This window comes from Bos indicus x Bos taurus, chromosome 24 (genome assembly GCF_003369695.1).
Source record: "Bos indicus x Bos taurus breed Angus x Brahman F1 hybrid chromosome 24, Bos_hybrid_MaternalHap_v2.0, whole genome shotgun sequence".
In the NCBI taxonomy this organism is placed as follows: Eukaryota; Metazoa; Chordata; class Mammalia; order Artiodactyla; family Bovidae; genus Bos; species Bos indicus x Bos taurus.
Window position 1 is genome coordinate 48,088,168 of NC_040099.1, and position 23,400 is coordinate 48,111,567.

Below are 23,400 nucleotides of genomic sequence, written 5' to 3' on the forward strand. Positions count from 1 at the left end.
GCTTGTGCTTCTTCCCGCCCAGCGTTTCTCATAATGTACTCTGCATATAAGTTAAATAAGCAGGGTGACAGTATACAGCCTTGGTGTACTCCTTTCCTGTTTGGAACCAGTCTGTTGTTCCATGTCCAGTTCTAACTGTTGCTTCCTGACCTGCATACAGATTTCTCAAGAGGCAGGTCAGGTGGTCTGGTATTCCCATCTCTTTCAGAATTTTCCACAGTTTATTGTGATCCACACAGATGGTGATTTCAACCATGAAATTAAAAGACACTTACTCCTTGGAAGGAAAGTTATGACCAAACTAGATAGCATATTAAAAAGCAGAGACATTATTTTGCCAACAAAGGTCCATCTAGTCAAGGCTATGGTTTTTCCAGTGGTCAAGTATGGATGTGAGAGTTGGACTGTGAAGAAAGCGGAGTGCTGAAGAGTTGATGCTTTTGAACTGTGGTGTTGGAGTTTTGAACTGTGGTCTTCTCCAACACAGTTGGAGAAGTCCCTTGGACTCTTGAGAGTCCCTTGGACTGCAAGGAGATCCAAACAGTCCATCCTAAAGGAGATCAGTCCTGGGTGTTCTTTGGAAGGACTGATGCTGTAGCTGAAACTCCAATACTTTGGCCACCTCATGCGAAGAGTTGACTCATTGGAAAAGACCCTGATGCTGGGAGGGATTGGGGGCAGGAGGAGAGGGGGACGACAGAGGATGAGATGGCTGGATGGCATCACCGACTTGATGGACATGAGTTTGGGTAGACTCTGGGAGTTGGTGATGGACAGGGAGGCCTGGTGTGCTGCAATTCATGGGGTCGCAAAGAGTTGGACACGACTGAGAGACTGGACTGAACTGAACTGATGTCTATACAGCAGTATGGAGAGGTGATTCATGTTCTTTGGTCACCTAATCTCGCTAAGGCTCAGTTTCCACACTTGTGAAAATAGGGTTATAATAGTTATGCTAGTACCTCCTTCTGGGGCTGTTGTGTGCTTTCAACGAGACCATTCGTTTAGAGAATTTAACATGTAGTGGATGCTCAATGAATGATAACTATCAGTATTTTCACAAGGTGGAGGAAAGAGACCTAAACCATCCACAGGACTGTGAATGGCTTCTGGCTGGGGCTGTGTGCTCCTAAGTTCAAAGGCCAGTGCCAGGACCCTTGGGAAATCTTTCCAGCCTTGCTCCCTTTGGGCTGACCAAGCCCCTGAGAGTAACAAGCCTCTGTGTGGAGAAGAAGGCAGGCAATGACTCCCCTGGGTAGATGGGGTTTGCAACCTCCGGGCCAGGTGGTGGCATGCTCGTGGAGAGTGTGTCCTGCTTCTGATTCACTTGCTGCAGGGCAGACCCTAATTACCCTGGATTGCTGAGTACAACTGCTCCCCTGAGGTGTTTGTGAAGGTCATTAGGAATACACAGGGGGACACTGGGGACAGTCTGTACTTCCTTCCCTGGGCAGGTGGCAGGTCTATCATTAAAAGAAAATGAACATGTCCTGAGCTGAATCGTAGGTCAGCATCTCCCAGGCCTGCGAGCTCTTCCCATTGAGGGAAAGCAAGGCCCCATCTTCTCTTTGCAGGGAGTTCTTGCAATGAGACACCCCTTCCCCATGCTCCAGGGGGCTGAAGCCAGGAAGGCAAAGACAAGAGCCTGAAGGGGCGCCCCTGGGCTCTCACACTCCTCCCCTGCCACCTTCCTTCCTGGGGCTGCCCTCCTCCGCCTCCGTGTAGGCGTCTAGAAAGTGTGGCCGAAAGGATCAAAATCCCTGGCCCAAGCCAACATATCAAGTGAAAAGAACATTCTCCAGACCCTCTAAAACGAGCGGCTCCTCAAGTAATATTTATCTGTTCGGAGGGTCAAAAGCCTTGGCTACCTGATATCATCTCCTGAGCCTGAACTCTACAGTAGTCACTACAGAACTTCCTGCTTTCAGGAAAAAATAGACTGGAGCCCTCAGATCGATGGTCCAGCCAGCCTTAGTAAGAGCACACCACCACCAAGTTTAGGGGCTTTGCTTCAAGAGTATTTTGGTCCTCACACAGGGCATTTTTAGCAGCCTTAGGCCAGAAAGTAGCCACACTTGTATAGAAATGGCTATCTCCTACACCAGCTGCTGTCAACTCACTTCTAGGTGGCCCCACAAACTCAGGGAGGGAGGTAACAGGGAGAGCTGGGGAGTCAACTTCCAGGAATGGAAAAGCAAAGATCATTAAATCTCCCTCTGTCTGGTTGGACTGGATTTAGTGAACAACAACCTCTACTCCCATGAAGAGGCTTCTTCTCCCAGGGGATTAAAATCCGATAGATTCTCAGAAGTTACCGCAACAGCCCCAAAGAAAACGCCCAAGGAGAAAGCTGGATGCAGCCCATTCTCCTGAGACCCATGGCCTCCTCACTCGCCGGGATGGTGGCTTCTGGACCTGGTAGTTGCAGAAACCATCCTAATGTCTAGATGGCACTCTGGATGTGGAAAGGGCTCTACAATCACTTATATTCATAGACCTAGGACTAATCAAAATACGGCCCCATTCCATCACCACAGCCATTTTGATCACTGCAGTCAAAGTTATTTTCCAGTGCGCTTGATGAACAAGTGGGCTCCCTGTGTGGGTGAGGAGGGGGTTGGAAAGGGAATATAGCAGCGAGGGGGCACTGGTCAAGGCTGCTGGAGTCTGGGGGCAGGGCTAACTCAGACCTGAGGATGCTAGACCTCTGCTATGGAAAACTCTAGAAAGGGGATTCAGCCTCTGAAAACTGGCTACCATCTGCTATGTACACACTCACAATATCTCCATCATTGTACATCCATCACCAAGCACGTCCATAATCCTTCTGGGAAGCAGGCATACTATTCCATTCTAAGACTGGAGAGTTTAAGTCACTTACCCAAGGTCATACCTCTAGTGAGGGCAGAATGACGTTTGGGACTAGGCCTGTCTGACTCCAAAGCTTTTCACCATGAGCATCTCTAAGCTGCTCATACCCCTCAAATCAGGTAGAAGAGAAACAGCCTATATTCAGACACCACTTCCCAGAGGGGCCCAGTTTTATATCAGAATTAGCTACAGAGGACTCTGATTTATCCCTCCAAACTTCCTTCCTCCTGTGCCAATCTTGGGGAGACCAGAAACGGCAGCTGGCATGACGGAAGAGAAGGGGGAAGCAGAGAAAAAAGATACCATCCGTTGCAGATACCAAACCTGGGCGGGGACCTAAGGGGAGTCAGGGGTGGACAAGGAGGCTGCAACTGAACACGGAATGAGAGATGGAGCTTAGGGTTTTTAAATGGGGTGGACTTTCAATATTTGAAAATGAAGCTCTTTTACCTGGGTGTAACCAGAAATGGGAGGGGACCTACCCAAGATTTGATACAGGGACTGGAGAAAAGAGCCCAAGAAGCTGTATGAAAACAGTAAAGTGGGAAAAAAGAAAGCTCTCTAATGACTTCAACTGCTGTGCTTAGCTCATGGCATGAAGCACTGAAATCAACTGCTACTACCAAGCCCACTGCTAATTACTGATCCTTCACCCAGAGGCTGGCACTGTGTTGACACTGGCACCATGCTGACACATCACGCAGCTGTAACTGACTTTCCTGTGTCTAACCTCACCAGATGGCCAACTCCCTGCAGGTAGGTAGTGTATCTGGCTCAGTACTGCAGCTTCCGTGTTAGCACAATACCGGTTGTTGTTTGGTCACTAAGTCGTGTTCACTGTTTGTGACCCCATGGACTGCAGCATTCTAGGCTTCCCTGTCCTTCACTGTCTCTGAGAGTTTCGCAAACTCATGTCCATTGAGTCGGTGATGCCATCCAACCATCTCTGTCGCCCCCTTCTCCTTCTCCCCTCAATCTTTCCCAGCATCAGGGTCTTTCCCAAATGCTTAATGTGTTCCAAATGTGTGTGTGCTAAGTCGCTTCAGTCGTGTTTGACTCTTTGTGACCCCATGGACTGTAGCCTACCAGGCTCCTCTGTCCATGGGGTTCTCCTGGCAAGAATACTGGAGTGGGTTGCCATGCCCTTCTCCAGGGGGTCTTCCTGACCCAGGGATCGAACCCATGTCTCTTATGTCTCCTACATTGGCAGGTGGGTTCTTTACTACTAGCACCATCTGGGAAGCCCCAAATGCCTGTAGACCCTCAATAAAGATTTGGTAAATGAACAAAAGAAGTTCTAAGCCATAAATTGTCATTTGGTATTTATTAGTAGTCATATCACCTCCTATCTCTTTTCCTTCTCTTTTTGACGCTCCTTTTCAATCTGGTAGAGATATTAATAAACTTCAGAATGGCCCCAAATAAGGAGGAGGGTAATCAGGAGAAAAAATAGTTGGAAGATTAAAGAGACCAAGTATGAATCATTAAAGGGGAAAAGTGTAGAATTGGAAGAAAAATTGTAGCAAAAGACCCTCTCACCTACCTGCTAAGAGAGGCAGGCTCAGCAGTGTAGCAGTATCAGTCATTCGTCCAGAAAGCTACTACCCTTTATCCACATTTTTAGCTCCCCTGAGAACAATGTCACGAAAGAAGATAGAGAGTCAGGCCCACGGCAGCTGTGCTTTCTCGGCAAGGAGCTACGGCCACCGCAGGAGTCATTAGGAGGGACAAAGCGTCCATCTCCCTTGAGGAGGGTGGGCGTTGCTCCAGTGTTTCAGCATGTACCAGCCCCTGGGACCCAGAAGAAAACCTTAGCAGAGGCGTGGGCTGGGCTAAGCAATTCACACGCACATGCGGTCTGCACATCCCGGCCTGGAATTCTGAATTAATCACCGGCAGGACTCACGATGGGCAGATGGGAGGGAGTGGCAGGAAGGAGTCAAACCAGCAGCCTAGGCAGCTGCTAAATTTAGCCTGGTCCCCAAAGCAGGACTTAATTAAATTAATCCTGCACACTTCCCTCCACCCCCCAGGCCCTGTTCCCAGGTGGGTTTTGCTGTTCCTAGGTTGGTTCACATTATAACACGGGCCTCCACATGCCGATCCCCTTGACAGGAGCCCCAGGCCAGCTCCTCCGGCTCGGGTGCTGGGAAGGCAGCACAATTCCCAGTCGTCCCTGCTCCTCCAAGGAGCTGGGTGCAGCCCGGAGCAAGGCCACTTGCAACAAGGTTGTGCCAGGCAGATGGCTCTCCGCCTGCTGAGATGGACTCAGCTCCCTGCCACCCTCCATGGAGGAGGCCCTCCCATCAGGGCAAGCATTCCGCTGACCTGCCTGGGTTCTGGCTTCTGCAAGGCTGGGCCTTCCCTGGTCACTGTCTGTCCCCACGCAGAGCCTTCAACCCCCACCATTGGCGCCCACAAGGCAGTTATTTCAGCTGACTTCAGAGCAGCTCCGTGAGTGTGGCAGGAAGGGTTATCTTTGCTCCACAGGTCCATTGAGTGAGCTATTGGTTTCCAGATTTTCAACTCAGACCCTTCCCTTCAGAGTCTGTAATGTTCCCTGCACTCAACACCCTGGCATTAACCATCATGGTTTTCACTGATACCACTTAAGCCAGCTTTGAATAGGAATGCAGACTGGAGACCTGGTCTCCACCCACCGCAAGCTTGTTGCAGGACAGCAGTGGGAGACGTGGTTCAGGCGTCTGCTCCTCATGGTGAAACTGGCAGATGAAAGGGTGTTCTAGGGTTGAATGTAAAGGTCAGCCACACTCAGGCAACTCTTTAAACCCGACTTGGCCCTGCCCTCCTTCCTCACCCGGGAGAAGCCCAGGTCTCAGACTCCACTGGCCTTCAGGATGACCTGCAGGCTTGGCAAACACGGCGCACCGGGCCCCACCCATGTTCCTTTGGGTCCAGGGTGGGTCCTGAGAATGTGCATTCCAATAAGCTCTCAAGAGACCCTGACTCGACAGGTCCAGGGGCCACACTTTTAAAGCAGTTGTCCTGCCTGATGGCTATCACCATTCCCCCCACCCCATCATGGGGGACAAATTTCAGTGTCCTGTTTGACTAAAGGTAGGACCAAACTCCTGTTTCCCAGGCTCCCTCCAGCCCACTGCTCCTTCCAGGACGCTTCCTCTGTGTAAGTGAGGAGGTGCGGGGGGTGGGGATTCAGTGATGGCTGCGAGTGGAAGTTTATCCCTTCCCCGGCTCGCCTTCTGGGACCCAAGCCCAGGAAGATTCAGGCTACAATGTTTTTAGCTTGAGGGAGTCAGCTGCTCTCAGTGGTCAAATTCAATTCAACAAATCTTCCTGGAGTTTCTTCCAGGCACTTGGCCCAGTTTGGGGTTGGAATGGTTCAAGAGGCCTAAAGCAGTCGCAAATCTACAAGGAAGTTAAATTCTAGGTGGCAGGCTTGGGACCACTCCCAGAGAAATGCCCCACCCCATCTGACCACTCCTCTGAGCCTGAACTCTGCCAGCAGGTGCAGAAAGTCAAAGGCTGAAGGGGTGGGTGGGGCGAGGCGCGTGGGAAAGGGGTCCACTTCTGAATATCTGAAAATCCCAGGGAGGGGTGCTGCACTGGGCCAGTTGGGGTCACAGCCTGGGGATCAGGTGTCAGTCACATCTGCTGGGCTGCCTCGATCCCTTCCCTCCGCTGGCACCCAGCAGGCAGTGCCCAGGAAGGAAGCCGTGTCCAGGTCATTGCGTTCCCTCCAACCAAGGACCCTGCTGGGGCTGGGACTCCTTCCCAGGAGAACCTGTCGCCTGGACCTTACCAACCCCCTCCCTCCCTCCCCTACTCCGTTCTACCTCCGTGCTAGACCACCAGCCCAGCAGTAGCCTGTTGGATTCCTGGGGGGCCCAGGGCTGTTGCAGGACAGGAGCGGGAAGAGGGCTTCCCACGTGCCCTGTGCAGCCTGGCAGACAGTCTCTTGCTCCAAGCTGCCTTCCTGTGCTCGCAAGAAGCTGCATCCCAGGAGCTCCTCACCGGGGAGCCTCTAAGGGTCTCAGGTAAACCTCCCTGCTGAGCGCACAGGCTGAGTTACAGCATCTCATGAATCACTTTCTTCTTTCTTTTTTTTCCTTTAAAATTTCTTCTATTTTCTCCCTCTCCCCTGCATATGAGTCTTTTCTTAACTTGGGGATATAATCATATTATTTTTTAAAATTAGGTATTACAGGGCATAATACAACATCCAGGGGCTTCCCAGCTGGCTCAGTGGTTAAGAATCTGCCTGCCAAGCAGGAGACTCGGGTTCGATCCCTGGGTTGGGAAGATTCCCCTGGAGAAGGGAATGGCAACCCACTCCAGTATTCTTGCCTGGAGAATCCCATGGACAGAGAAGCCTGGAATGGACTAAGCAACTGAGCATGCACAACATCCAGAAAGCATGAAAGGACACAGTGGAAAAAAAAGCATCTGTCTTGTAATGTGTGCAGAAGGGACCTCTGTTGCCCACGTCCTCCGAGGGACACCCTGCGGTTGGCCAGCATAGTCCCAAGGGAAATCTTTTCTTCACAGATGGTGGCTTACTACACAAACTACTCTGTACCTTGCTGTTTTCTTCTACATTTCTATTTAATCATAAAAATATTCCAAATAAACTGACAAGTAGTGCGTCATAAAACAAACATCCTTGAACCCACCACTAGCATCATCACAGGGCTTCCCAGGTGGCTCAGGGGTAAAGAACCTGCCTGCCAATGCAGAAGACTCAGGTGTGATCTCTGAGTCGGGTAGATCCCGCGGAGAAGGGAATGGCTACCCACCTGTGTTCTTGTCTGGGAAATCCCATGAACAGAAGAGCCTGGTGGGGTACAGTCCATGGGATTGCAAAGGAATTGGACATGACTTAGCGACTAAACAACAGCATCATCATAACTTATTATCATGCTGTGTTTGCCTTTGGGTTTTGTTTTTAGAAATAAGATGTTGCACCTGTGGTTGGAGCCCTGCAGCCACGACCCTGGTCCTATTCCCCACACCTCCATCCCTCGCCCCGACCCCCACGCAGAGGGAAGTTCTATCAGGCACTTGCTGTCTACAGTCTCCTACTTCCCTGCTTGTCCCTCTGCCTGGGCTCCCCCTCCCACTTAAGGAAATCCCTTCTGGGCTAGGGATGTGCTCGGTGGTTTGAGAGCCAGCCCGCAGTCTGTCTGGACACGGCAGGCATTCACAGTCACTTCCCTGTTACTCTAACAAATGAGGGGCTATTAGAGCAGCACTTGGCATTGCTGTGAGACCAGGCAATTGTGGATGTTTTAAACCTCGTGGACTCCCAAATAGCATTGTCCCCTTCAGTCAGAAGCCATTGCAAGTGGCATATATCACAGCCGAAAATCAATGCCTGCTAATGTCCCTGCAGGAAGGCAGAAACATTAACTTCATGAATCCTCCTTCTGTTTACATGCTCATTATGAGGATAAAATGTTACTTGGGTTGGGTCAGGCTTTTCGCTGCTTCAGAGGAGGTCCTGAATGAAAATATGTGCCTTAATATTGGTATGGCTGATGTTGCACATTATATACGAAATGCAAACTCCATCTCTTTTCTTTATCGTCACTAAGCGTTCCACTATCAAGGGAGGAGCTTGGGGATGAGGCTGCCTGTCTGTCTTGCTATAACCTGGAGCTGGGGACAGACCTGCCATTGTTCGTCCCTCTGAGGGCACTGGCCTTTCTTCCCTGGGGGAGATGACCGGGGCTCGGAGGGCCACCCAGCATCCTACACCTGGTTGTTTAAGGCCCGCCTACCCTCACAGTGACCTCCAGACTGGGAAGTGCACCTGCAGGGAGTTTCCACGGTCTGCACTCGGCTGGTGGCCCAGACCAGTGCTGCACCATCATCACGCAGAGCCGGGGCACCTGAAGACCATCCTGGCCCCACATTCATCATTTGCAAACAAGGCAACTGAGACCAGAGATGGGGTGTCACGGGCCAAGGTGCCCAACAGGCTGGTTCCAACACAGCCCTCAGGGGGACCCGCATCTCCGAGCAGGGCCAGGCCACAGCAAGTGTGGGCCACGGTGGGAGTGAGGAACTCCCAGTCGCTGGTCCTGTCTGGGCCCCTTTCCCCTGCTTGCGCCCAGGTCCCTGGATCCTGCCTGAGCTCTGGAGATCTGTCCTCCAGCGCTTGGGCTCTTATCAGAAGAAGAGCAGAACAAAAGCAGTCATTCTGTCCACACATGCATTTCTGCTCTGCAGCTTGGGCCGAGTAGTTCAGAACTGCCGTGTGGTTTCTGAGGACACAGAGACCTTTCCGGCTCCCCTGCTCAAGCTCCCCTTCTACCCTCCTCTAAAGGCACAGACAGGGGCGCTCAGTCCCCCAGAGGCCCTGCCCCAAGGATAGGCAGGCAGGGCAAGGAGCAGAAAACGGGGCCCTGAGAGGGTGACCACTGGCGATGGGAACGAGGGCAGAGGGAACTCAGAAGAGGGAGAGGTTCTCCCGGGCCTTTGCAGTGTGACCTCCGTTAAGCACTTGGTGCCCAGCGCTCCTGGGGACAGAAATGCGTCTCCACTGTCACGGAGCAAAGGATTTGTGCTTTCCTCACTCATCACATTCTCACCGCTCCCTGGAGCATCCATTCCCTGCCATCAGCACTGATGAGAATGATTATGATTTATGTAAACTGTAGATCCTTCATACTTCAGAAAGCATCTTAGCACCCATTACCCTATTTGATCCCCACGAGGTGGACACTCGCAAAAGCATGAGGAAAACAAAGAAAGTGACAAAAGAGGTGAAGACATAAAGCGGATCCTGAAGTTAGATCTCCTCACCACCAGGCTTCATTCCCCACCACCACCACCAACCGGACCACCCAGGGGGTTGTCATTGTTGGGCTCAAAAAACGAGAGAGACAGGAAGAGAGATGGATGGGATGGGAGATCAGGGTGGACAAGGATGTGGATCCCACAAAAGGTCCCAGTAGGTCCAGCTGTGGGTGAGGAGGAGTGAGCTGGGCAAGAAGGAGGATGACAGAGTCTAGAAGGAGGATGGGAAACACCAGACCGAACACAGCACGTGCAAAGACCCTGGGGGAAGGGGAAGAGAGCTCAGCTCCTTTGAAAAGTGAAAATAGAGCATAGATATTGTATCTGTAGATATAACACATCAATATTAACTGACACTGGATACAAATTTTTTATGCCACAACTACACCCACAGCCAGAATGGATCTATGGCTGCTTTTATTGGGTTGGCCAAAAAGTTCTTTCAGGTTTCCCATACACTGTTACAGAAAACCCTGAATGAACTTTTTGGCCAACCCAATTAAAAAAAAAGTAATGTATATATTATAGGCAAAGTGAAAGTCGCTCAGTTTTGTCTGACTCTTTGGGACCCCCTGGACTATACAGTCCATGGAATTCTCCAGGCCAGAATACTGGAGTCGGTAGCCTTTCCCTTCCCAGGGGCTCTTCTCAACGCAGGGGTTGAACCCAGGTCTTCCCCATTGCAGGCAGATTCTTTACCAGCTGAGCCACAAGGGAAGCCCATATTATAGGCAAAGGGAATCCTCAAAGACCACTTATGCGGTAAAAGCCATGCTCCTCAAATGTTAAACAGCATAGGAGTCTCCTGGAGCCTTGCTATTATGCACCTCCTGGTTGGGAGTCTAGAGTGGGGCCTGAGACTCTGCATGTCTAACAAGCCCCTGCACTGTTGTGTCCACAACCACACTTCCAGCAGCAGACCCGGCAGCAGGCACTAGATCGGGGGCTCTCACTCTGCTAGACTTTAGGATCCCCTGAGGGGCTCTGCATACATGAAGATGAGCCTACCCAGTCCAAGGGAATCGGACTCTCTGGGGGTGGGGCCTGAGCATTGGGTGTTTTAGAAGCTCCCGCGGTGATACTAACTGTGCAAGCCAGTTGCAAATCCCCGGCTGGATATTTCACAAGTTTCAGGTTTACATCTGTCCTCTTCGCCTGGCAGATGAGTTGTGAACTCCCGTCTACTTCATGAAATGGGAATTTACCGGCAGGGAGTGTACGGGCTCCAGCAGAGGAAACCAGATGTTTCTGCCCAGAGTAGAAACCATACGCTGTCAGAGCTGGACATCTAACTCAATCTCATTTTCCACCTGATGCTACTGAAGTCCTGAGCCCACAGAGCTGGTAAGCCAAAGGGCCAGGATGAGAACACTGGTCTCCCAGCCCCAGGGCAGGGCTCTTTCTATGCTCCAGGCAGATATTAAGCAGGAAGGCTTCCTGAGAGAGACCAGGGATTGAACCCGTGGAGCCAATGGTAAAGAACCCTCCTGCCAATGCAGAAACAGAAGAGGCCCGGGGTTCCATCCCTGGGTGGGGAAGATCTCCTAGAGAAAGAAACGGCTACTGACTCCAGGATTCTTGCCTGGAGAATCCCATGGACAGAGGAGCCTGGCAGGCTACGGTCCTTGGTGTCACAAAGAGTTGGACACAACTGAAGCGACTTAGCACTCAGACTCCCTGAGAGATCCAGGGCTGGAGATGGGTGGGGCAGGATCAGGAACAATTCCAAGGGATGAGTGACATCCAGAAAAGAAATAGGGGAGCAAAAATGTTGGGGGGCAGGGGCAGAGGTAGAGGAAGCCACCCCAGTTCCTTTCAAGCCATAAGATTTAAGCAATGCCTGCTCTGTCCACCCTCTAGCCCTGGAAGGCTGCTGTGAATTAGCAGATGGGCAGAGGGAGCCAGGAGCAGCACAGCAAGGTGGGGAGAGGGGCACCGCCAGGCCAGGGACAGGACAGGAGCCCATGAGACAGCTGTGTGTTACAAACAGTGATGTTCCTGAGCTGAAGACACACCTCAGACAGGGCGCAGGCTGGGCACAATCTATCTTTTAGGAAGTTTTCAGAAAATTAAAAGAAAAAAAAATCACATTCTTGACCATCCACGGCAAATGCCCTCCGAATAATGCCGACCTGATAATGTTACTTACTTGTCCTGAGCAAGGAATGCTATTATCAGTCTGTTGTTGGGCACCCAGACACCCAGGACAGATGAGGAAGGGGGAGGGACAGGAGAGACTGAGCCAGAAAAGGACTCTAAGGACAGGATAGCCAGTCGCAGCCACAGGGAGCGATGTCTATGCAGAAGGCGGGTCTGAGTGCCAAGCCGTGATGAGCGGCTGGGGAGGTGCGTGGGGAGGTGGGGGGCAGGAAGTAGGTACAGAATGTGCCTGGATCTCACAAAGAACCCCCTGACAGCGAGCTGTCTGAGAGCGGGACGGTCTGCCCTCCAGCCCGATGAGCCCTGGTCCTGGGAACATCTGAGTAGAGATTGGATGGCCAGCTCTCCTGGAGACTGTGGGAAAAGAGACTGACCAGGATGATGCTGGGTGAGAAGCCTTGGCTGTTTTCTACCAGATCTCAGCTTACACTGGCTTTGCGTGGTGAGGCTCTGTTTTGATTTCTCTGTCTTTGCTGGCTTAGGAGAACAGGGGTTGGGGGGCAGTGATGGAAAGTGCTCGCCATGGCTCCCAGCTGAGAGGAAGGCACCAGCGACCCTCCTGGAGACCAGCCAGCACCCTGACGGACAGGCCTTAAGGGAATAAAGACCCGATGCTTCAGAAAACATCTGAAAAGCAGCTTTCATCCCATCTTGCAAAGATGGGCTCCCCCTGCCATCTCTTGACCTGCCCCCCTTGATTCCTTGTTATCCCCACACAGATCTATAACAGAATTCCTCCCCCTCTTTTGCCAACTGAGGATGCTCTATCCTGTCGTCCCCACGCAGGAGGCCCAGCCCCTCTTGGCACACACACCGGTCATTGAGGAGTAGACACCAACGGAGACACAGCTGAGAGGAGATGGGGAGGGCCATGGGCTGCCCTGGTGGCTCAGAAGGTAAAGAATCTGCCTGCAATGCAGGAGACCCAGGTTTGATCTCTGGGTCAGGAAGCTCTCCTGGAGAAGGGCATGTCTACCCACTCCAGTATTCTTGCCTGGTGAATCCCTTGGACAGAGGAGCCTGGCGGGCTACAGCCCAGGGGATCGCAGAGAGTCAGACACGACTGAGAGACTAACACGTCACTGTCACCAGGAATGTTAAACTAAAGAGCAGATGCCTCTCGTTCTCTGACACTCCCTCGGCCACTTCCCTGAACTCAGTCCCAGCCTCCAGCCAGGACCCTCCCTCTCTCCCTCCTTTCCCACCATTTCTGCTTGTATTTATAGAGGACTTCTCTATTTTTTCTCTTTCTGCTCATGGCCTCAAGGCCTCATCTCTCACCCGAATGACCTATCAAGGTAGTTCTTAAGTGAAAGCAGTTTCTGCCCTAGGAGAGCACTAATGCCAGCAGGTAAAATAATAATTTTTCTCTTCGCTGCATGTACGATAACAGAGAGCTGGTGAAGTCCAGCCAGATCGATGTCTGCGTTATCGCGGTAAACTAGCAGTGGCTAGGCCGGATGGGGATGCTTGAATTTGAACTTGAACCTCTCGACATCCCTCCACAAAGGCCCTTTCCAAAAACCACACTGCAAAACTGACTTCCAGTTTGCTGAGAGCGACACCAAGTCCCAGTAAAGCTCTGGCCCCGGCCGGTGTGTGAGAACCACTACTGTTCACTGTCTGCAGATTCAACCTGTGAATGTACCCTCCAGTCTGGGTGCATCAGGATCCACTTCCCTGGGTAACCCCAGAGCCCATAAGCCAAGCACAGTGTTTTGCTTTTAGAGCTTAGTGTCCCCTTCATGTTCACTGGTGCTGGGAATGATGCAAGAAATGGGAGAACAGAAGCAGTGTTGTGCTAGCCGGACAGCATGCATAACCCCTCGCAAAAGCTTCCATGCCTCACCTTCACCTTCCTATCACCAGGAGGCCCTCAGCCGGCACCCGGGCAATAGGGCCAATCTGCAACCACTGTGGGAACCTGTCTTTGAATTTCATGACTTCCAGGTACCCAGTGATGCTGTTTGCATCTAGCTCATGACCGGCTCTCTCAGTAGACTGGAGGAGGGGGAGAAGATAAGTTAGCTCTAACAGCCTACTCTTAGGTTTCCAAAATAAAAGGTAATGACCATAGACTCCCAGCCTGCCTTGGACAAGATCTCAGATGTTCTGATGATCCTTTTAATCCCAAGGATCTACAAGGCAGGGTCGGTGGGGAGTACAGACTGAAAAGATAATGCCACATTGTGTGACAGCAGTGTGCATACTCAGACACTCAGTACCTCCAACTCTTTGCAACCCTATGGACTGTAGTCCACCAGGCTCCTCTGTCCATGGGATTCTCCAGGCAAGAATGCTGGAGTGGGGTGCCATTTCCTACTCCAAGAGATCTTCCCAACCCAGGGATCGAACTCACATCTCTCGCACTGGCAGGCAGATTCTTTACCACTGAGCCACTTCAGAAGCCCTGTGACAGCAGGGCCCTCCCCAAATACCTGGCTGACCCAAGAGAAGTTCCTGAAATTCTGCAAGTTCATTCCTCCTGCATAAGAAGCTAAAATACAAAATACAGCACAGGGCTGCTGTTTCGAATTTATATTGGCCATGAGACTAGAGATTGGGGTGAAAGATCTCAGCAAGGCTCCTTAGAAGGTTGGAGACGAGACCCCAGAGAGACTGGGAGGAGGGGGTGACCGGGCCTCAATCCCAGGCTCTCTCCACATCCACTTTGCTTTGTGACCTGGGTTAACTCACCTCTGGGCCTCTATCTTCCCACTGCAAAGTAGAACCAAAAATAAACTTATCTTGCCCCTTGCAAAGTAAAGAATAGCTTTACCAGTTGCTGGTTAGGGAAATGGTTCTGTGATACGAATAACAAGACCTTAGTCTGGGCCAGGTATTGTTTTCACACAGAGTAATTTGTGTAATCCTTCCATGATTCCAGAGATGGGAGCTATGACTGCTCCCATTTTGCAGATGAAGGTCTTGGGGCAACTAGCTTTGGGTTCCCCAGCCAGGGTGGGGGTTGGAGTGCTGAGTGGCAGAGCCAGGAAGGAACCCAGGCCATCGGTCCCTGGAGCCCACACCTTGACTACCACACTCTGCAGCCTCTGTGTGCAGGGCCTGCGGGGCACAGAGGATACGCCAGGCTGCCTCTCCTACTGTTCTCCAGTGCACGAGGGGTTAGGTTGACTTGCTCACAAAACAAGGGCAGCCTGGGGTCCTTATTCTACTGAGAGCTGAGGAGCTATCTAGACCCATGTTAAGGCTGCACCTTGGAAGGGGTTCTCCACTCCAGAATGGGGTAGGGACCTGTTGTTAAAAAAAGATAGTCTTGCTAGATTTGATTTCTGACACCAGGACTTTATTTGAATCCTGTTTGAGACAAGGCTGGTTTTCCTTCTGGCGCTCTGCAGGCCTGACAGCACAGGGAGGGAGGAAGAGCCCAGAGCCTTTGTTACCTTTAATTAGGTGTGTGCTCATTGATTGATTGATTGATTTTTCTTTCCCGAGTGGCAAGAGAGGACAGCGGCCTACTCCCCAGGTGCTCGGATCCTGCCGCTGGAATGATAACAAGCGCTAAGCAGGACCCACGCACCATCCCTGGGCTGCAAGGCCTCCACCGGCTCCCTGTCAAACCTCAAATTGATTCTGAAATTGCTTTGAGGACGTAAAGTGGTGAACAATTTGAAACCCGTGTAATTATCTGAATGGCTGTTGCTGGGTGACCTGGCATGGACTGCCTGAGACCATCTGAAGAGGCCGGAGCTTAAGGTTCCAAAACGAAATCGTAAAAGACCTACTGGGGAATGTTGGATTCAAGCAGGACAGGCCCGCCCCGAATGCTCCTGGCTCAAAGGATGGGAGTGTGGTGGCTCTGCGGGCAAATTAAAAAGGTTACCCTCGGAAATACCCCTCAGACCGTGGCTTTACAGACAGACTGCTCAATCAACCGAGTGTCTGCAGGGCACCAGCCATGTGCCTGGCACCATAAGAGACACGACAAGCAGAGGAAGAGGAGGTGCCCTGCTCCTGGTGACGCGCGTGAGAACACTGACAGGTGGGAAATGTTAAACCGCATCGCATGTTTCATTGGAAGTTAGGAGGAGCTAATACTCAAATGAGTGGTAACACACAAGGTGAGTTACAAGAGGGACTGCAGGCCAGGCCACGTCCCCCAATCACAAGCGCTCCCAGCCTCCTAAGATGGAGAAACTGAGGCCCAGAGGTCACCATCCAGGCTCCCAGCACCGTGGCACAGGCATGAATGGCCAATCCACAGGAAGCAACAAGAAAACCATGAGGCTGTGGAGTCCCCACGCCAGCCATGTTTTTGAAAAAGAAAAAGAAACTCTCAGGAACACATTCCAGAAAGAAGAAAACTAGAAGCTGAGCTCCGGGGTGTCACCATGGTTGCAGCGCCAAGGTTTTCACCACTTAAAATTTCTGTGAACAAACAGTAGTTTCAACAGAAAAGCCAAGTCTGAGCACTGGCCCTGTGGGGACGACATCTCAAAAACATGTTTTCACAAGAAATGTATTTAAAGACAGCATCCTCTGTTGCACAGACAGCTCCTTTCGTGAGCATGCCGTTGGGTGATTCCTGCGAGACGCCCCGTCTTCAGCCTACCCTGGGCACTCCGGCCTCCCAGGGTCTCCCACTGACCCCTTCCATGGGTGGCCATTAACCCCCACTCTTCAGGCTCCAGGTCCTGTCAGGGAGTTTGCAAAGGACCAGCACCCTCCGGGAATCAGGGACCTTATCCTATTTTGCTCTCTCCCTCTCTTTTATCCTTATCATTGTAAAATATACACAACGTGAAATTTCCCACTCAAGTATTCAAGTGTGCAGTTCAGTGGCATTAAGTGCAGTCACACCGCTGGGCAGCCTTCACCGCCATACATTGCCAGCAGTTAGCACAGTGCCTGGGAAATAATAGATGCTCAGTAAATACTTGTTGACTGAATGGGTGAATTCAGGGGCCTGACATGGAATCCCACAGAGCTGCAAGCATTCAGTGTGCTGATCTCATCAGCCCAGGTCCCCACTCCCCTCCCCAGTCAGTGACTTCCAGCTCTGCCTCAACAACTGTCCCCAGGGCCCAGGAAGGTGCAGGAACCCCCACCCTAGAATGATGCCAACTTTCATGATTTCTTACTCAGTGTTCACTTGAAAAAAAAAAAGAGAAGAAATAGAAAAGCAGGCTCCTTACAGCCCAGCATTAAAAGCCAACAAGAATTAGCCCCAGAGAAAAAGTAGGTGGGGCACCTCGTGCTGATACTCACGGTGTGCCGGAATCCTCCGAGGAGCACAGTATAAAAACGTAAGCCAGCGGGTTCCACGGAGCAGGCCTGGCAAGAGCTATCTGCCAACTATCTGCCACCTTCTTACCACCTTCCCTCCACCCTCCTGCTCCACCCTCCTAAGGAATCTCGGGCCTGGCACAAGAAACAAACGAGGGGCTTTACTGTCCCTGTAATTGCTCCAAACCCCATTAATTACATGGTAAGCCTCCAACAATAGGCCCACTGCCTGCCTTAACACAAGGTCCACTCGGGGCGGATTCGGGGCCTCCAGGGCCTCAGTTTCCACCCTATAAAATGAGGGGTTGATGAATGCTAAGCCCCTTTCAGGCTCTGCACTCTATGACTCCAAGCCTGGAGAGCCAGTGGCCTCCTCGGACGCCCAAAGGCACAAGACAACTAATTACTTCTCACACTGTCACCATAAAATGTCAAACACTATCTACAAAGACAGCAGGCCGGAATCACAAAACTTTCTCTCCTGGCTGGAAAGGACCGGCCCCAGGCTAGGGGGCTGCTGAGGGGCAACGATAAAATAGGCTGCCAAGTCCCAGACTCAGGCCGGATCCCATCGAGCTGCAACTACTTATTAAGGCGGCATTTATTGCCGTTAGAGCCTTCCAAGCAATTTACAAGGCCATCTAAAGTCGTACCCACCTTTAGATTCTGCCACCTTCCTCTGTAAGAACAGGTATCCCTTACTTTACACAAACAGCTGTCCTGGACGCCGGAGGAGACTACACTTTTTGGTACAATTTTTTATGTAGCAGAGACTCCTACAGTTAATCTTTAAAAAAAAAAAAAATTAGCCTTATCACCCTCCGCCAATCTACCCCTTTTCTACATTGAAGCTTTTGGATGCTGGTTTTGCTTGAAGCAAGAGGTACCTGTGAGGCACCAACCAATGTATCGTTGCCATCTGTGAAAGGCCATGCACACACGCGCACACGTAGTTACCATGTACAAACAAAGGCACTCTGGTTGAGCCGGTTCTTACCAGTGCAGCCCCCACCCTGCTCCCTGCCCCTAGGTCCACCCATCCCCAAGGCAGGGCAGGGGGTCTGGAGTGGGGCCAGCTGCTTAGCTCCATCCTCCCCATTGTTTTTCTACAGGGGTTCAACTGGCATTGAGGGCAGGACAAGTCTCCACGGTGCCCGTGCCCAGCCCTCAGCCACTATATGCCAGTTTTCTCCCCCCCCACCAGTCACCATAACAACCAACACCCTGTCCTTCCCCCAGCCTCCCACCACCCCCAACACGTTGGCAAACACTTCTGGAGCTGGTCCACTGCATGCCCAGCCTGCCCAGAGCCTCAGTTTCTGGATGGGCACTCCAGTTCTCCTGCCAGCCAAGGACTGCCCTAGAGTGCCTGGCCCCTCTTGGCCAGAGTTCCCAAATTGCTATCTGTGGCAAAAGACTTGCTGGTTGTTTTTTTTTTTTTTTTAACTCCTAAACTATCAGAGACCAATAATTTGGGGAAGTAAAATAAAAATTAATAGAAGAAAAATCATGTGCTTAGATGTTGTAGCAATATTACATTTCAAGAAAAGTTTCTAAATATTTATTCTTAATTTCTAGACAGACTGGTAACAACCTGTTACCCAGGGACCACATTTCAAGTCACCCTAGGCCAGTGGTGTTTAGGTCTGTGGTCTGGGAACTTAATGGAAATGCCAGTTTTCCAGCCCATCCCAGACCTTGTGAATCTGTAACCCTGGGGTGGAGCCCAGCAATGCGTAAACAAGCACTTCACATCATTCTGATGCATGCACAAGTCTGCCAGCCAATGCTTTAAGCAGCCCCTTCCCTCACAGTCAACTGGGCTGGGACCCTAGGAACCCTATAGAAAGTAAGGTCTAGCTGAGGATTCTAGAACTTTCCAGGTCAGGACTCTGGCCATGTTCCCCACAACATGTGCCATTGAATTAGAAGAGCCCTCTGAGGCTCAGCCACAGGCTATGAAGATGAGGGAGGGGAAAGAGGATGAAAATTAAGATCACTGGAGCCCCACACTGCCAGGAAAATACTTGTTAATTAGGGCCAGACTCCTGGAGATCAGCAAGGGAGGCTTGCCGGAGACCACTAGTCTCCATTAGCATTTTCCCAAGGGGGACATCCAGGTTATAAAATAGGAGGGCCGTGTGTGATCTGCATATAATTTGCATATGCCTACTTGGACCGCACTCTCTGCTCCAGCAATTTTCAACAGAATTACGATCTTTTCTTAGAAAACCACTGCTGCCCTAAGGGTTGTCACTTATCATTTTTCCTGATTTCTCCTCCTCCTCACTCTCCCTCTCTGACAAATCCACAACCCTAAGCAAAAATCTAAGGAAGGCAGAGAAGCACATGAGTTGGGACAGTGGCTGCTTCTTAGAGAAAATGGTAGCCGGGATTGTTCCTGGCAGAGCATCACCCTCTAAATTGAACAGACTGAGGAGTTTCACAAACCTGGGAAATAAAGATTTTAAGGGGAGAGTACCAAATTTTCATGTAGGCAACATTTACTGCCTCCACAGCTATGAAAGATAGTGCAGCAGGAAATTCCTGGTGGTCCAGTACTTAGGATTCCGTGTTCTCCCTGCTGAGGGCCCAAGTTCAATCCCTGGTCAGGGAACTAAGATTCCAGAAGCCATGAGGCATGGCTAAATGAATACAAGATAGTGCATCTTATTACCAAAAATACTGGAAGGACATAAATCTCAGAATAAGGGACAACCCTTTGAAGAGAGATCAATTTAATCTTAGAGTGAAAAATTCACTACATTATACTGGTTTTTCTCATTTCTTCCTAGACTAGGATCTGCATCCTGGCTTCACCAAGTGCCAGCTGGGCAACATTGGACTTTCGTCTTCCAGCTCAGAGATGGGACAGTGAGACCTGTTTTGAAAGGATCTGCAATGAGCTACATAGCAAAGCAACCTGGCACAGCAGGTGCTCAAAATGCCATTGCTACTTTCCACCACCCATTGCCTTTCTTTAATCACAGCTGTTGTCATTATTACTAGGAGGTTTTTTTCAGTTCAGTTCAGTTTAGTCCCTCAGTCGTGTCTGACTCTCTGCGACTCCATGGACTGCAGCACGCCAGCCTTCCCTGTCCATCACCAACTCCCAGAGCTTGCCTAAACTCATGTCCATCAAGTTAGTGATGCCATCCAACCATCTCATCCTCTGTTGTCCCTTTCTCCTCCCATTTCTTGCCACTCCCTCTGAACAAAGGAAAATTATTCCTGCCACTTTCTGTTTTCCAGACTGTTCATGAAGGTCTGGATTCTCAAGAAATAGATTTAAGCTGAAAAAAGAGCGACATCCAAGACTCCCAAAGAAAGGCTACTGTTGGGACACCCAGCCTTTCTTTCTTTCTTCTAAGTGAGGGGCAGACTTTTTTCTTTTTCTTTTCTTTTTTTCTTCAAAGGATGGCAAGCAGCCTTATTTCAGAAGGCCTAGGAAAGGTGCTGTCCGCCCAAGCCTACAAGCGTGGGCAGGCAAATTACTTTCCCAAGTTTTCTTTCAAAACAGGTTTTTGGGCCTCAAAGCCCCTGAGTTTCTCTTCCTCTGCTTCCCCGCCAGCCCGAGTCTCTGGGGAGACCGAGGTGTGGGCACATCACACTTGGCAACTCAGGTTAGTAGCAGCAACTCCTTCTGTGGGGTGACCTGGTAAGCCCACCTGTCTCTACAGTACTGCCGTTTCTAGGAGACACAGCAGCAGGCCTCACATGCCCAGCTCCAAGTGTCAACATGAAGTAACTGCCTGCCCCCCGTATGATAAATTAGTGCACATCTTTTCAGCCAATTTGGGCCCTCAGTTATGTCATAAGCAACCTTTAATAACGATTCCCAGATTCATTCCATCAACAACAGGAAAGGAAAAAGGTCTGGCACCTGCAGGTCAAGCCCAGAGCTATCTCTGACCACCTCCCTGCCCTCCTGCCCGTTTTCCAAAGAAAAGCCCAGGATTACGCATGTCATCAGTGTGTTCCCACAGCAGCCACGCCCTCCCCATGGTGTGAGCCGCTGAGGACACGTGAACTGCCTGGCTCACCACTGAACCCCCCTCCCTGTGTCCATCACATAGCAGGTGCATGGCAAATGACTATCAAATAAATGAATCAAAACAGAGTAAATGGAATTTCACCCTTTTCTGCCTAAAATGGAGCCAGGGACTATGACAGCAGTTCCCAGTTGTGGGCAGTTTTGCCTCCAGGGGACATCTGGCAATCGCTGAAGACATTTTTAGTTGTCACCAACTCAGGAGTTGGGATGGTGTTACTGGCATCTAGAAGAGAGAGGTCAGGGATACTGCTAAATATCCTTCAATGCTCAGGACAATCCCCGCACAACAGATAAGAAAATCGAGGTTCAGAGAGGTCAAGTAAGTTGCCCAAGAACACACAGCTATTCAGTGACTGGGATGGGACTCGAACTAACCTGTGACTGACACCAAATCTGTGGTCTTAGCTGGTACCTCGCATGGAAAGCCAGGGAGCAGAAGGGATCCAGAAGGCATGCAAGGCTTATGTATGGAAAAATTATTCATTAATATTTGCCTTTATTCTGATTTTTCTTCATTGATAAGACAAGTAGAAACAGCAGCCACCTTGGACCAAATATTTCTTCCCCAGAAGCTTGCTTTGACTCCTGAAATTCCCCAATGAGTTAGTCTTCCAGGTCAAGGCAAGAATCTCTGTACTTCTGCCTCAGTTCTCCCATCTTCTAAGGGCATCGGTAACCTCCTATCTGCTTGTCTAGCTTCTGCCCGTCACTCAAGGATGGCATCAGGACTTCTTCCCCTACAGAGCCAGTTCTGACCTCCTGACCTGACCCTTGTCAGGGGCATCGAAGGAGCTCTCAGGTAGCGTCCAATCCACATGCCCAGGCTTTAGCCGCATCCTGGAGCCCCAGTTCCTCCTGGGTCTTGCAACCAGCTGGCCCACTTCTCTGCCCGACCCTCAGGCTCATCCCAGATCTCAGACAGGACCTCCCTGAGGCCAAGCAGGCAGTGGATGTCCATCCCACCCTTCCCAGCACTGGCCCTGCCCCAGAAAGCTTGTCCTCCTGGTCTTGCCTGGTCACCCCACACCACAGTTAATCATGTTACTCACAGGGTCACCACTCAGTTCTGCTCCTCCAGCAAGCAGCCAAGTGATGATTCTTTAGATCATGGTTTTACACACCTGTGGCTCTTTATTTATAAAGGTCAATGTTTACCAGCCTATTTTCTGGACTCAGACTGCCTGGGTTCAAACCCCAGCTCTGCTGCTTTCGAGCCATGGAACTTTGGGCAGGCTACTTAAATGCTCTGTGCCTCGTACGAACAGCAAAGGTAATAACAGCACCCACCTCACAGCAACGTTGGGAGAATTAAGAGCTTACCTGAGCGCCTGGCACATAACAAGTGCTCCATAACGGTCAGCTCTGGTCATGTCACTCTCCCTGTCCCTAGGAGTTCATCTGCCACAGGCTGCCAGGACAGTATCCCAGACATCATTGCTCAGCCGTGTGTTAGACACAGAACCAGTGCTGGGTGAGATGCTGGGGTGACAGTGAACAGAGAAGCTCTCCTACGATGCCGCGGGGCAGGGGTGCCTCAGTAAGTGTCAGCTGACTCCACGTGAGCCTTCCTGACCACAGATGCTTGAGCTTCTTCCCTCAGTTCCTACTGTCAGCTCATCTGACATTCCCATGGCTATTTATGAATCCCAGAAGCTCTTGCATGCATGGTTCATCCAATCTTCCTTTCGTTATAGTTGATACTCTCCTATCCCTTTACAGGTGTGGACCTGAGGCTCAGAGAGGTTAAATGACTTGCCCAAAGTCACACAGTACTCAATCTGTGAATTCAAAGATAGGTCTCTCTTTCCCAGACCAGCTGTGGCACCATTCACAGGAACAGGACCCCCTAAAGCTGTGGGATGGATTCATCTTATACCTAGGAAAACTCAGAGAGAACCTGCCGAGAATGAGCCCAGGGAAGTGGCTCTCAAGCCTGCCTGGGAATTCGACTCACCCGGGGAGAGGATGTGGAAAAAATGGCAACCCTTCTGCATCATTGGTGTGACTGTAAAATGGGGCAACCACTATGAAAAAGAGGATGGTGATTCCTCAAATTCATTAATTTACAAACATTTAAAATGGAACTACCATACAATTGAGCGATCTCATTTCTCAGTTACGTACCCAAAAGAATTGAAAGCAGGGTCTCAAAGAGAAAGTTGCACATCCGTGTTCCCAGCAGCATTCTTCACAACAGAAAGAGACAGAAGCAACCCAAATGCCCACCAATGGATGAGTGGATAAGTAAACTGTGGTCCATACACACAGTGGAATGTTATTCAGCTTTA